Source organism: Varroa destructor, unplaced genomic scaffold, assembly GCF_002443255.2.
Source record: "Varroa destructor unplaced genomic scaffold, Vdes_3.0 BEIS01000001.1, whole genome shotgun sequence".
NCBI classification, from domain to species: Eukaryota; Metazoa; Arthropoda; class Arachnida; order Mesostigmata; family Varroidae; genus Varroa; species Varroa destructor.
The window spans coordinates 70,002,363-70,018,797 of record NW_019211454.1 but is presented as its reverse complement, the minus strand read 5'-3'; the positions used below and the strand labels follow the sequence as shown (position 1 = coordinate 70,018,797).

At 39.8% G+C, this 16,435-nt stretch overlaps 1 long non-coding RNA gene across 1 annotated transcript; it reads left to right on the top strand.

The window, feature by feature from the left end:
* The first annotated feature begins 1,167 nt into the window (after window positions 1-1,167).
* Window positions 1,168-14,535, top strand: LOC147759035 (uncharacterized). The gene is made up of 2 exons (XR_015325887.1): window positions 1,168-1,618; window positions 13,132-14,535. It is a non-coding gene; the product is annotated as an uncharacterized LOC147759035 (long non-coding RNA).
* Window positions 14,536-16,435: the final 1,900 nt, after the last annotated feature.

The window sequence follows — 16,435 nt, the reverse complement described above, 5'->3', positions numbered from 1 at the left end:
TTTTTACGACTCCTCTAATGTCTCATCGGTGTTCTCGTTATTTCAAGATAGAAAATTGAGTTTGTACTACTGCATTTTATATGGCACGAACGTACAATCAGGCTATACTTATATAATTTCTATGTCGCTCAAGACAGATCCAGCCGGTTATGATCATTGGGTAGTGGCTTCTTAGACTTCCGATATAGGCGCAATCATTTGAAGTGTACAATGTTCTTAAACCGTACGTTTTCAATTTTATCATGTTTGACGTTATATCTTTCAAAAAAGCGCTCGTCCTTGTCGGTTGATATACTAAGCAGAATAAGCCCTACAGGTCCCGTAGTAGTTAAACGTAAAAGGTATGCTTGCTATGAATCGAAAGTTCGCTATCGAATCTTTCCCATTCGCCGTTGGGTAGTTTTTGTAGTTCACTTCCTTGAGCGTGTACGATCCGAGGAGTGATTAAGGTGTCCTTAAGGTACATTTAGTACTGTGTGTAAAGTAAGGTTTTCAGGAATTACAGGTGCATGATACACCGAATCTCTATGTTTTAGACCAACTAGACTTAACCACCCAAAATCAAGTGCCTTGGTAACGGTTGTTCGCGAGCTCAGTGTGACCAAATTGCAGTAACGTTTAGCATTTCTCCGAAGTTCAAAAACTTACGCTTAAAATACTTATCGGATGTTTGTCAATGTACAGTCCGGCGAACAGGATAGGTCCATAAATGGGAAATTTTTATAGAAGTGAGCATGTGTAATAGATGCAAAATATGCACGTAGGTATGATTTTGGCTTTGGTCAATTTTCCTAACATGTTTAAAGCTGTTCGTTTCGTTACCCGAATCCATGCAGTTGCGCCCTCAGATCTTTCAAGCAGATATACGCAAAATTTGCCTTCGCTTTTGTTTTGCCAAGGAGATCTCTGTAGACGGACTAAGGTTAATACACCCAGAATGAACAACCTTGCTCCGGTTCTTCAACTGAGAAATATCCATTAACTAAAAAAAAAAAAAGAGAGATGATGAAAAATCATTATTCAAGATAAAGCAGAATGGATAAAGAGCTAGATAATATCACTGGCCGATTTGCTACTGTCAGATTATTATACTAAGCATCAGACGATTGCCATCTGAATTTTCTGGAAAAAGGCGCGTTCTGCTCTCTAGTCATTTATTAAGGAATTGTCACTGTTTCAGATATCACCAACTATTTACGCAATCTGTCTAAATAGAAAAAAGCGAAGTTTTAGAAGTCGACAAATATTATATATCGTTTATCAGATGAAGCGCCGTATAATTTTGCTTTGGTGAACTAGTCCGGCAGGATTCGTCCATAATAACGCTGAGCTGCATTGTGCCACCAGAAGAGTTGTGTCGACAGACCCTTTGCAGACGAGTGAAGGAAAACGCGGGAAAACCCCAAAGTCCGTATCTGGAAGGGTTTTTCGGTAAACTAAACAGATGTGACGCAAGTGAACGTTTTTGCATTACGAAAAGTTAGGGATGTTGTAGAGCGAACGAAGTAGTACAATTTATCGGGCTAATATATTGCATTCATAATTTCCCTGAATCCCCGTAAACGTAATCGACGACAACTGGCTCGGACATCGACAATGTAACATATCACCTATTTAGGTAAGGCCTTTGGTCTCGCTTAGAATTTTCGCTATTTCTTAGACGTATTGGCTTGCAATATGTTATCGAAGAAGAACTAGGAGAGGCCTGTGACGGACTGCGCCTTCCATTGTGCAGGAACAGGTGTGAATGTTGCACTGCATCAAAATGCACGACGAATGTTGAATATTAGGCCCGAATGTGAAAGTTGCATGAAATAGAAGATGGTGCTGAGATAGACACGAGTCGCCATGTGCGTAAAAACAAGCAAATGTGATACGGACTTTTAGATGGATACTAAATGACACTGCTGGTTATTTATAATACGTTTAGTTGTTAGGTGTTATCGAGTCCTAGATGGTCCTGCGGCTAAACAAAGTTCCTGGGGAAATGAGTCTATCTAAAACCGGTATCTTTCCGTAGAACACGTGGAACGTTCGTTTCCGCACATGTTGTCGATAGTTACATGCTTGAGTTGACGATATGTTAAAAATTGAAGACACATCAATGAGTACTTTTCTAAATTAGAAATTTGCCTTGAGAAAAAGAGAGCGGGAACAATAGGCTGCCTACTGTGAAATCGGTATGTTTATTGCGAACGCCGCTAAGCTATTGATATTAATTGACACTTTTAACAGAAGCTGAATCAGTTCTTATACAATGGATATCTTTAAGCGCATTGACATAAGTAGCAAGAACACATAAGAAAATGCTGGTTGAAATATTGTTTTCTAATACAGCTCTAATGAATGACTAGAACCTCTGAAAGTTTGAAAGGTTATTTTTCAGTGTTTCTTACCCTCACCTGTCCTGTATAGCGCTTGTACCTCAAAACGTGGGTTATATTTGAGTAATCTCTGCTGCAGGCAAAAGGAAGATTAACAGGATAACTCCCAAACAGCGTTTGCAGCCATCGTAATGAATCGTAGTTATCCAGGGGCATTTTATTGTGATATGAATTACTCTAATATATAGCTTGTTTAGTATCTAGTTGTGCCATATTAAATGATCCTTTTACATGTGGCAGTTTCTTCTAGAGAGCAAAGTATTACTCGTCAGCACCTCAGCCCCTTTTGAAACCTGTAGTGGTAATATGCACCTCACAAATCATCGTCCTTACCAATTATTCATAGGAAAAAGTTTCGAAGATTCGATATCTATCCTTCGAATCGTAATGGAAAAATAAGACAGTCTTGATTGTTACAATCAGACATAAACATATTCAACCCAGTATATCAGCTGGTAACAGCGACCTGGGACGTAACTAAATATCTCTGGATACTCTCAACACAAATCGTAGCGTGGGCGAGCGGTGTATGGCACCTCGATTTTCTGTCAGATTGCGTGGGCTTATGACAGACGGAGCGTATGCTACCTGTAGGCTTATCGTCACACCTGTTTCATCTGTTAGGGCATTTGCTTCACACAAGAAATTACAAGGATTTTCTTTTACGTTATACTTATGCCTTTTGTCTAGGCCGCACTTCCGTTTGCTTCATACTCCACTTCATTTAATAGTTTTCAACAATAATTTATTATAAGTTACGGTGCACCACAGATACACTTACCTCGATATTTTCTCTATACAGATAGTAGCGTCATACGCACTTGCAGCTCACAGGAGATTTTGTTTGTATCCAAATTCAGTATTTTTTCAACTCTAGTTGATTTAGATTAGAGATACGTGTAGGAGCAATTTGCTACGCAGATCGGAAATTGAGCGTGTTAGCAAATCCTATCAAAAAAAGATAGGACAAAGCAAGTTCTTCTGTACTCATGTGTATTGGCAATTTGTAGTGGTACGTTCTTCTTTGTTGGATTCGAAGAGCGTGTCTAGGACTTTCTGTCGCGAACAATCGAATTATGGTTGGCGTATTAAATCAGACCGCTGAAATAGCGCTACCTATTTACATATGATTCTATGAAAGTTACGAGTTTAAAGTAGACAATAATTTCCTTCAACGAAAGATAATGAGCCGCTCAGATAACCCAACGTACGATCGATTACTGTAGTATAATCGCTATTAACGACATTAAAGCATCTTCTGCCCTACGCCTGTGCCATATTTATTATGTATATAAACACAACAATGGTAGAATCATAGCTATCAGAAAACGCCAATTCTGTATTATTTAGTTACGGTAATAACAAAAAAATGTGTTCTCAACGTTCTAATAGAATGCGCTGGAGGCAAAGTTTATTTTCGAAGAGATCTACGTCTTTATTATTATTATTATTTTTATATAATGTTAGTTCTCATTAACGGTTAAATTAACTAAAAAGCTTTCAGTATGGCCTTAAGGGCGATGCTAGTCACAAACTATATTGCGGTAATTATCTAGGTGGATGGCAAGTGCGTTAAGCAAAAGGGAATTCGTTTGAGAAAGCTCTAAGCGTTCATTCCCAGAATGTCTTTTGAGATTCCAAAAAAGGGTCCTGGCGTTGATGAACAAAAAAGCTGCCAAGGATGCACCGCTCGTCTTGGTACGCACGACGAAATAATGTGTTGTAACGTACTGTTTTCAATGGATGTGATACAATGAAAGATCTTTCCTTCATTGGAACAAACGCCTGAGGTCCCCTGTTCCATCCCAAATAAGAGTCAAAAACTGTTTTAGCTGCTAATATTAGCTCGTCGCACCATTTTTTCTCGATAAGAGTAAGTAGCATTAGATTCCCTTCCGGTAAGATCTGTGGTAAATCTAGTCATTTCAGAGGGAACTTGGCAATTGCGACTTTATCTTAAAAAGCTATTCGACAAAAAAAGCATACGGGCCAAATCTTTACTTCGAAATAAGTCTCAACAAATTTCCAGGACTCGAAATATGCGAGCGTCAACAATTGGCACGCTAAAAGCGTTTTGTGACATCTCTTGCGAAGTACAAAGTAAATATTCGAAATCTTTGGGCGGTCCGATCAGCTAGGGGAACTCAAGATCTATGGAAATGTAAACGTAACGCAAGACCTTTAGAACAACGAACTTGGATCAATGATCGGATACGACAGCAAATATCTAATAAAAAAAGACTAATTTCAAAAGGCTAAGTGCGGAATGATGAATTCAGCAGGGATATCACGTCGTCAAGATATGCAATCAAAATTAAACAAGTGTTTTTATCAAGCATCACCACCAGCAATGAGATATATCAACCAGCCATTGGAACTCCGAGGCGGTAACGGGGGCGCATTCGCTGGTGGCCTATTTCTCGGAACACTTTTAGGTGCGAATCTTACGTTTGCGACGTTGGCGTGGCTTTTCATCTTTGGTAAAATACCGTCATCAGTGTTGCCTGGCCACAACGCCGATGAACGTCAGAACTTGTCCATGTATTACGCTGCGCCACGATACGGTTGCCCACGTCTCGCTTAGTGCCACATGAGTTATCCCCTTAGGCGGTGATCCAAGATTAGACCAGGGATTGACTACAACATAGGGAAGCGTTTCCCTAATTCCCATACCCTGTTGTTCAGTAAACGAGTTGTAACCATCAAAATTCTATACTTTCTGGGCTTTGAGTCAAGTATTCATCATCATGATTCTAATACATATTTATGGCTTAAATTTTTACTTAGATTTGTTAAAATGGATCGATTTTTAATGCAACGGCCGCCCGTAGGCAAACAACGTGAACAGTGCTATTTATTCCCGAGGGGCTAAATTCAATCACTTTCGTATTCAGGGAAAATTTGATAATCGATTCTCTTTAATCATGAATTGGGCCATGTGAATTTTTGATATTTTTATATAGCCTATTTTCACAACGAAGGTAACAATACATCAGTATCGTGCACAAAAGGCTCATGAAAGCTGTTCCATCGTTGTAGTATAGGTAAGAATCAAAACTAATGAAGACAGGAGGGCAGCAAAAGACATTGGGGCTTATAATTACGTATAACAGCTATAATCTCACACTAGACAAAATCATTTGATTTCTTATGATCGAGAATACGATCTGTACTATCCGTTAGCCATAACAAATAGCCATTTCACTTCAATATCTACCAAACGTACAACGTAGACTATGTAGAATTAATTTGAATAAATACAGAAAAGAATTCTGTGGCCCTCTGCGATGTACATTGATGGACGTTTACAATTTTGGCCAACAACAAAGCACAGTTTATGCCTCAATTAGTGCTTCAGTGTATAACGGATTCCTATCTTTATGTACTTCTAAGCAGCCGGCGCTTGTCGAACAGAAAAGTCCAAACGGACAAGGTTTGGCAGAAACAGATCGCTTTTAGGCGAAAAAAATCGTTTAGTAGTGTGTTAGACATTGGTAACATACAAGTGGCGTAGTAACTGATAGATTACTGGCGACAGACATATGCCGTTGAAGGACGCTCCATAGGTGGTACGCTCAACAGACGTACATGATACAATTAATATTTTTTACAACGAGTAAAAAAAATAGAAAAAATACCGTTAGCAACATTCTATCACAAATCAATACTGCTAACTAGCAATAGCTATATAAGTCATTCTAACTCGGAGGTATTCTTCGGGCGGAGAAAGCCTTGTACTGACGTTTATACGTGCGAATTTCTACGAATCATTATTGTCGACTACTCCCACTAGTATATGTTACACTTTTCTTTCCGTAACAAGGCTTCGATATGTTTATATGTCCGGTATGTTTACGTACCTTTGTCCTTTCTGATCTCCAATTTTCCACCATATGTGCTCTCGATCGGTACCTTTTGTTCTGTTTTTGGCTCTTGCTCCGTAGTTGAAATGGTTTATTCCTACTGTGCTGGTATAGCTAGTTTTACCCGCTGCACAAGCGTGTCCTTTCCCATGGACGGCCTGGTTATGAGCCCGCTGTAGGCCTTTCGGACCCTGTATAGTTGTTACGACTGCACTATGCGGTCGGTCACGTGTCGTAGAACGGAACTGTTTTGCTGATAAGAGGCCATCGATCTGCCTTGCTCTCCGCCACCTTAAGAGTGCCATATTCACATTGTCATTGTTAAACACAGGCTTCTTCACTGTTCGTTTATTAATTTTAACAGCGGTTCTGGTCATACCGTTTCATTGACAATGGCTTAGTATGCTTAAAATGCGTGTGACATGACCTAATTTTCCACTAAATTTGGGTCGGCGTGTTTGCGTGACATCCACACCGGTGTCTTCGTTTTTTTCTTCGCTTGTTTCTATATTGCATCCTAAATCGTCCGGTTCAAACGGAACGCCATATCCATTTAACGCCCAGATAATTCGCACGTTCTTTAGCCTCTGTGAGATAACTTTATCTACGAGGGATTCAGCTCAGCGCTGCCTTATCCTGTAAGTTTTGAAGGTCGTGTAGCGATTTATTAGTCCTTCATTATATCCTTCATTTCTCGCGAGAATGTAATATTTTTAACGCGATAACACACAGCAAGTATTATGTTCTGGGTTTCGATGGAACCTGGGCTAAAGCCAGGTGGTGCATGCCTTGGTAAACAATTAGTTTGTCGCGTTTATCGCAGTAGGTAAGAATTTATACTAAAACATTCTTTTCGCTGCTTGCCTAATAGAAATTAACAATTTTTATATTGTTAGGCTTTGCACAGTGCTTCCATCATCTGTTTTATCAGTAGTTCTAAAAATTCTATTATATTCATGTTCCTCTGTGTCACCTATTTCTAATCGACAGGTATCCTTTTTGGAGATGTCATTCGCTAAGGACGCCTGCTCTGCAGGTCAGAACTTAGACTGACCTTTCCTAATACGTATCACACTTTTATATTTATACTCCATAAATTTAAGGCCTAAGTTTTTTTTCAAAAAATACACTTTTTGGTGACCGCGTTGTTCTTCATAGGTACACTTACCGAGTGAGACTGGTAGAAGACTACTGGCTTTCCGTCTTCTATTTTTATCTATAGTATTATAGGTTTTTCTTTATCGAAGTACGCTAAGCTACTTGTTTAATTTAAAGTCTACTGTTGTTGTTGGCTTCGTATTCGCATTGTCTTTGTGTGGGTCTACGTAAGAGCTTTTTTGGCTTAAATTCGTTTGATAGAGGAGCTGGCAGGTAATTAATACACCCCAGAAAACGCATGATGCCCTTGACACTTTTCTAGTAATGGCAGTGTGCTATTTTCTCAAGGTTTGCTTTGAGTCTATGTTTGCTGGTTATATAATCTATGAACTTGACCTCCCTCAGACATTTCAAATTTAAGATGAATGAAGTTTAATTTTTCCGTATCGTTTGTGCTCGCTTGAACGATGCTTATAGGTTGCAATAATGGTCGTCTTGCTTTTCCTTTATACTATTGTGACCTTTCGACTCTATTTGCCGGTCATAAGTGGTTCCTTGTACCTGTGTCCTTTGATACTTTTAGGGCGCTGACGCTATTCCCTTGGATACCCTGCAGTTTTAGCAGAGGCCTATGGAAGTCCAAAATGCTATATAATTACAGTTCTCCGGACTTTGTGCGATTTGATAAAAATCAGTTTTTGGTATCTATGATTAAGAATATTTTTACTTCGCTGATATGATATGAAGCGTTGTTTACCGTAAACACTGAATATAGTTTGCGCATAGCCATACCTAGTACGTGCGGGTTTAAAACTATTCTTAACTAACGTCCACGTCGATGTACGGCGCCAACACTTGAAACCATTCCAATGGGTGGTCCGCTTTTTGAGGTCGTTAGCGCCTTGCATATCTTTAACTTGATCGACGATAGCAGCACAAAAGCAACAAATCGGGTCCCTGACGGCTGTCTCACTCCTTCTTTGATGTGCATTTTGCCCAGTTATGACAGTTCGCTTGGATCTTAGAAGAGGTGCTCGTAACCTCGACAAGAGCTTCCAGATCATCGTTGTTTTGCCGTATCGTCATGCTTACACTTTCAAACTCTCGCGATGCCTGCATCGATTCTAATTTAAGGCATACATTCGCTGACAGCAGTGTTTCTACCCCTGTATCGATAACTGGGATTTCGCCTTCTTGCTTGCAGTGTAATCAATCCCCTCGTGATTACCCGTAGGGGCCATACATTCTCAACCCTCATCGATCTTAGGGTTCCCGTATCGAGAAGTGTTTGAATTTTTGTTGCCTCTTTATATCCGGTAAGCGGCATGACGCAGAGCATTCGTGTTGACTCTCTGTCCATCATTTCAGTCTGAAAATTTTTGCCGGACTGAGACACATCATAGCCTGCCTCCTCGACTTCCGTTACTCTGACGTTGTACTTCCACTTTGATATGCATGCACATGCAGGATGGCTCCGTTTCCAACTGCACGTAAAAAAATATGTATGCGCGGAACAGTTGCAATTCAGTTTGGCATATATTATAGATTACACCTAGCTCACTTTATCATGCTTGCGGAATGGGTGGCTTCCAAGGCCACTCATCATGAATGATTTGTAGACTCAATATATGCTCGTCATGACTCATTTATTAATTACATTATATTTTTCCCGAAAATTCCAAACCCAATTCGCATTTGCGGCATACACGTTTTACTTCTAAGAAACTTCAAACCTGCTTATGTTAACCGTACCTTCTCGAATTGTAAGGCCACGTGTGACGAATCTGTGCGCTTGCTTTTCCCAACCTTGGTTCGCTCGCCGACCGTAGTTGTTTTGAAAAAAGGCGATCGCAACTGATGCATCTGCGTTCTGGGGCACGTTAGCTTAGGCATGAACAAAGCACCTCAACAGTGGAACTCCTACAGAGAACATATTCCGATCCATCCATTGGCGATTCCATCGCCACTGATGAACCACAAAATGTCAATACAGAAACCAAGAAATACTTACTTTACAGAGCAATGTATGACACTACTTGTCCCATATTATTATTATTGTCTTGTTAAATATTCTCATTATAACGAAAGTATTGATTTTAAAATCAAAGAGTTCGTTTCACGCGCTGGGATCGTGATGCTCCTATAGGAGAATTATAAACTGGATACCTAGGTTTCAAGAAGGGTGACCGTAAAGACAGTCCTGCAATTGTCACGTGTGGATCATGACCTTATAGGCCATAGGTGTTGTCGTACTTATTTTCCATCGTTTGACAATCTTTGAATTAAGTAGAAAAAAAATTTGAATACATCTCTTGGCAGTATCTCTCGCGGCTTTTACTAGCTATATTTTAGATGTTCTCTATGAACTATTTCTGTTGTTCGCGTTTTCCTTCCTTCTGCACTCGTTGTACTATATATTCTCTATTTATTTATTGGTGCACTTCAACTGAATAACACCTTTAGAAATGACCAACATAGATAGCAACTCTGAAAGATATGTAAGGACCAATAACTGCAAATCAAATTATATTATTATTTAAGTAATAAGAAGAACGTAGCCGTAATTCTGGAACGATCTAGAGAGACGCTAAGTGTGCATGGCGCCAGCCAGCTTAATCCTGGCAACAAAGAAATTGTTTGTACTCACGCAAACTGCTAACCAACAACGGTTTCGCCAATACATAATGATATGTGTTAGATATATATCTAAATATGATTAGTGGCTGTAAATCCACATTATATTTTACTTAAAACACCTTACTACCAGAGCGAAATTGAACACGTCCTTTTGCTACTACTGAAAGGAAACTGCAGAAAACCTCTACGGTTCCGAACAAATAGGCTTCCGGTTAAGAAAAGAAATAGCGTTCCAACTGTAAGGTTCGTGTTTTTAAAAGAATGCGAAAAGTTGATCGTACTCTGCCCCCGCAGAGCTTTCTCTCCTAGGCGTAATTGCTGCTTTGAAGCTCAGGTATTCATCATTTTATCTCAGTTTTACCTTCAGTAACAACAGTACTCCACACTTCGAATTCAGATTCACAATACCGACAAATGTCTTGTATGCTGTCGTATTTCGAACTTTGAAAATAACGAAATCGAACTCAGGAGCGATTGACAGCGCTATCCAAACAGCGTTACGAAACTGACATATTTGTTGTGGGTGCCGGAGAAACGATACATGCATCCCGAGAATCATACCCAGCCAAATCAGCTGTCAGGATTCAAACAGGGTCCGCGCGACATGTCTATGATGGAGCCTAGCAGTAATCCCACACTTCGGGGGGGTTCCTCGTGGCTTTATGGCTTCTTAAGTGGCGCACTTATTGGCGCGAATGTGATGGCTAGCACATTAGCTTATCTATTCTTCATGTATGGGCCAGGAGTTAAATCAACAAAAAATAACTCTGTATTGCCTTACACGATAAACAGCCATGATCCCGATGAGTCCTACACGTCAGTGCCTGGCATGGCGGTAACAACGCATGAAAATCTGCGCTCTGTAAACCCCCGAAGTACCGATGGATGCCGACACGCATATTGCAAGGAGCCAAGGCACCACCTTTGCTATAATTCTTTTTTGATAGACAGTAGCAACGCGTGCTATCGCTGTGATTCACCGAATTATTTCATTGATAGATAGACACCTTGGTGCGCACTACCACAGGCCGAAGTCGTATCGAGAAGGAATACATTGTTAGGAAAGGCACCATTCTCAGCCCTGATAGCGAAAGCCGATTTGAGAGTTAAGTCGAATAATGTGAGACCTAAATCGAAAATAAATCATATTCGCCGACCTTAAATAGTAAGCCCGTGCTGGATAGATTTAAGTGCGTCCCCGCTTTCAGTGTTGCTCCGTTGTTTACTTGGATGCGCGTCCTTACTGAACGTACTGATCAAGATCGTGCACTGGTACGAACGGATTTATATAGCATGCAAAAGACAAGGTGGTTCTTCAGGAAAGTTTTAGGGATCCGTAACTTACGAAAAACCGTGTCCGTACCTAACAAAGACGGCCTTTCCTATAACAATTCTGAATCTTAGCAACGTTTTACTTCTATGTAAATAATATCATATATAGATACCTATATTAAGAAGCTGGCGCCTAAGATCCAGTACCAGTCAAATGCGGTCGGCTTCGAAATACTCTACACACATAGTGCGAAAATAGCGTCGTAGGGGATTAAAAAGCTTATAGTTAGGCACAATAGCCTTGCCTGAATTCTAAGGAGCTTGTAACAAATGATAGGCACAAGCAACTTTCCTGTCGTGAAACAAATGTGACGGTCAAGCGTGTAAATCGATTCACACGCTGTCAGCGTCTAAGACGATGACTTGTCAATCGTATTCCCTAGAAAGAACCTGTGACAACAATTATTGTTGCACGTACAATTGTTGTGATCGCTTTCCGATATGTTGGAAAGCATTGTTGCAGAACGTGTTGTATATTTCACCTACATATGTTAAGAAAATAATAATATAGGTGACAATAAACTAGGGTAAATGCTATTGTTAAAGGTACCGGCACGCCTCATTTGATTCGTATGAAGATTTGAGCGGTTGGTTTAATATACAGTAGACGCTTAGCTCAGTTACTTATATACCGAACACCTGGGCATGGACGATCATCTTTTAGTAAGAGCGCGCGCGACCGTTTCGAAAGGTTTCTGCAGTTGCAAACGTATGATTACGTTTATTGATTTACCTGAGTCCTACAAAATTAAAGGGGATCGTGTAGAAAACCGTTTTCGCTTAGAAAAAGTTTTGATTTCATCATCGGGTTTGGAGGTTCATTAAAGAAATGCCTGTAATTTCGTTCTGTCCAGATAGACAGGGCTAAAATCTAGTAAACGAACAAAGCTGCGCATTGTAAATGGGACTCATACCGTTTGACATACTCTGCGATTTTCAACGGATAAAAATATCAAGTATATACAACCTTTACGTCTTTGTATTGTTAATCATGCATTTATATAAAATTACATATTTCAAAGACATCTAGTCACTTGACCAATAAACGCAGACCGTTTAAAATCTGAAGAAAGCGGCACACGTATGATACACATAAGCAGGCAGGCAAAACCAGTCGGCCTTAGGTATTATCATGGTTGAAAAAAACAGGCGTCGCTAGCGTGACAGAAAGAGACAGTGTATAGTATGAAGTTTGTGAATTAAGCGCACTGAACTTCGTAGCTACGCAACCTGGATCAGTGCCGTTTTAGCGCATGAAGCTTCTTCACTAGAAGCCATCATGATGCCTAACTGGTGCCTTACAGCTGTCCGCTTGCGTGCCGGGTTGTTTTGGCATCTACTTTCATATCTAGATGATTCTATCGTGTGGGCTATTGGCGGTTCCCCACCCTAAACTCAACCAACGGTTGGCCTCGCGTGTGATTCGTTATTTTACAATAAATTCAGTACATTTACCATTAAGCTTTTCAATGAAGGTGCGGATAAATCAAGCCAAAATCGATTTATTTAAAATTCATACAGATTATATATGGCAAAGTAATAGCGGTATAGCCTTTACAAGTTTGTGATAGTAAGAGGCCTAGAGACATCAACCGTAATGGAAACAGCGACAGATAACCATTGTCCAGTTGATGAGCACCCAACTTTGCGATATTTGTTCGTCGATACCTGAATGCTCTCTCCGCAAGATCCGCAAATAGAATTCTAGAGATCAATGTTAATTTTTATATACAAATTTTAGATATTTTTCTATTCACTTGACTCAGAAATGTGGTTTCTTGAAAAAGATTCTTAACTTAATAAAACTTGCTTTGCAGGAAGAGCAGATAAATATTCAGAGGAATGGTTTAAGCAAATCTACCTGATACTCCATTCAGCAGATTTTTACGACAACAGTTCCACAAAAGACCGCTAAAAATACATCGTCAACAAGACCGCCGCAAAATAGCAGACGAACAATCAGAACCTTAGCCATATACGATGGAACTCTATATCGTCTAGCCCAACTTCCCCTATAACAGGCGGTGTGTACATACGATTTAATTATGGCCTATCCATGATAATCTTTTATATATGCTTTTAATTCATATTGTAGACGCATACAGATTAACCGGAAATATACCAAAAAGAAAGAGCGAATAATTTACATACTAAAATTTAAATTAATTTATTAGGTCATAAGGAATACGTCTATATAATACTAGCGAGCTACATTAGGTAGAAATAAGAAATTTAAGTTCGCTTATTTTTCATACAATATAACATATATTCTTAGTGCTTAGTATTCATGAGCATTTGTTGTTCAGAGTCGATAGGTTACTTTTTACAATCTAGGACGTACAGTCAAATCTCTTTTTGGGATTGATTCGATCAGATCGGTGTAGTCGGCCTGCGTGGGCTTTAGCCATCTCACACTGTTTGCTTCAATAGAACGGTACGCTAAATATCGCACAAAAATCGCCCTTGTTTCATCTGAAGTCAATGAACGTACTCGTTGTTGCTAGACGCGATCATTGAACGATACAGCCACACGTCTAACAGCGGCAGTCAGCATCGGACTGAGTTCCCTGATGAAGTGGAGCACAATTGTAACAATGGCGTATCCGAGAAATACAATGGAACAGGCTACACACACGTCGGGAGTCTTTAGAGAGCGAAGGCATAGGTTCAGGACGATAGTATACCTGAGCTTTATGGGCTCTACCTTTCGCCTGCTGACTGCTGCCAATAGGACACGCACTAATAGCATAGTCCGCTAAGCAACATTTCCACTGAAGAGAGGCTCGCAAAGGTCGTCGGAAGCACTAAATCTCTTCCCACAACAGTACATAATCAGGCTTTACGTATTCAGTGTGCCCATACCTTACAAGCAGTGAATTTGCGTTAAGTCAATAACGGCGATCTGAAGCGTATTACAAAATTGCATGGAAGAAAGCATGCAATAAGCGACGGACGAAGAACGTTTGCGGAGCTTTTATTAATTGATACAAACCAAAGTTCCGTTATTGTCTACTTGTAAAACACGGAGTGTGATACATGTTTACTTTTAGATACTAAATGTTTAAGTAGAACGTATTGTCTAGGCAACATATTCTAGTATTTCAGAGACCCTTTTATGTATAATAAAACAGGACAAATACCGTAGTGGTCAACATTTCTACTATGAAAATTCTACCATCTAAATAAAATCTACATAGTTTTTAGAATTAAAACTTTAAAAACGATTTTTCGTTTCCCCTATAAAGCGTAGCGTTACGTGTCCACTATTCCCTGGATAAACTAGAGAAGAATAGAGATATGAATCTAGAGTGAATGTAATCTGCGGTGGTCATAAATGATAGGAAATACTTATAAAACAAACAGCTCTAACTTAGAAAAAAAAAACTTCAATTGAGACCGTTCGCGGATTTATGCCATTTCCAGAATCGGCGTTTACTGTTCCTTTGCTTATTAAGTAAAAAAATCCGCTCAATTTCTCCTAATCTATGATTAGTGTTGCGTAGTTTTATGAATCTAGCGGGCGTAACACCGCTTATGCTGACGGATCACGGACAGAAACATGAATAAATATGGCCGATAGAAATGTTTACTCCGCCATCTCTAGCACTGGACACAGCATATGTAATACACAATAATTTAAAGAATTACATAATAACATTGAAGGAAAGGCGATTCGTCTTGTCACACCGATAGATATTTGCGCGCGATTGTTTCCGAACGTTCTCGAGTTTAGCATAGAAATCTCAGGTACTGCTTCGGGAGTAATTCCATCCTGGTTTGGAAAAGTCCTGCTTCTATGTTAGCAACATTTTCTCGACGCAAATAGCTGAATTCGTCGATCCAGTTTCAAAAAAGGCCCGATAGATTTTGTCCCACTAATCACCTTATTCGTACCTGAGGGATGTCTGCATTTTTTTACTATAGAAATATTATAGATTTACGGACAGGATGTGCGTATAGCATAAAAAATGAATCAATAAGGATGTTGCCGGCAACAATTTAAAATGTGTCAAGCAATGAGAAAGAAGCGAGGAAATTGCTGAAGTTTTCTCGTTTGTTTCAGAAAATAGATATACCATTTTTAACTTCCTTTAGAAATATGGTCGATGCCAGCAAAAAGAAAAAAAAAACGAGATAAGTATAAGTGTAAGTTACAGTTAAAAATGCACAGTACATTCGCTGCATATTAACAGCAGAGTCCATTGGAGTTTCGTCTTTGAGCTTGGGCCGCTATCGTCCGTACTCTAGTTGATTCTGCTCGGCGAACTACTTCAAAACTTAGTCTGGCCTAAATTCGAATTCGCATCGGACCGTTCTAAACGAAGATGGTATATAAGAAGCGTATGGCAAATAGGTAAGTTTTAGCTTTCCAATGTTATCTTTCGCTATGACAATGTATCGAGAGAGATGTACTTATCGAAAATTGTGAGAATGTAAGAACGGTGCTTTTTTCTTCGACGAACAAAAGGGTTAAGGCGAGAACTGACAGCGCGCCATCGTAGCGCTATGGCAAACGTCATAGCACCACCATTTCGGACTCATCGCACCACAGTGATGTTGTTACGGCTCAATTAATACATTATAATGGGCCCGCTATGAAGTAACCTGTTGAATGTTTCTTTGGCCAGGGCGGTTTCCATTCGCCAGTTTCTTTGCGATTCGTAAAAGTGTCGTATAAATCCTCGAAGGCCCAGGTCAGACGTACGCCGTATGCTTGAGCCGACTCTCCTCGATCGTGACCAAGTTGAGTATTTCACTCTTAACGAATGAAAGACATCACCTTTGCTCTTTGTCATGCAATAAATGCAGCTTTCGAAAATTTATTTTGTGAAAGGAAAACTGAAAGTCGCTATGCCCGGAAAAAAAATTGTGTCAGATAGTGCAGAAAGCTTGCATCTGGTCAATCAATCCAGTCGCGAATACCTGGTATGACATTATGAGCCTTGGCGCCAGGGTATCTGTTTGAAATCGCTTCTCATTCGTGTTGCTATTTTGCCATAGTTGTTCCTTTCTATCGCCGTTGAGTTTTCGGATAGAACCAGGGCAGCCGAGGTATTCACAATCCCGTAAGCCTTTGTCAATTTCAGTGAAAAAAATGCTTTCACAGCAGAGTTCGCTGAG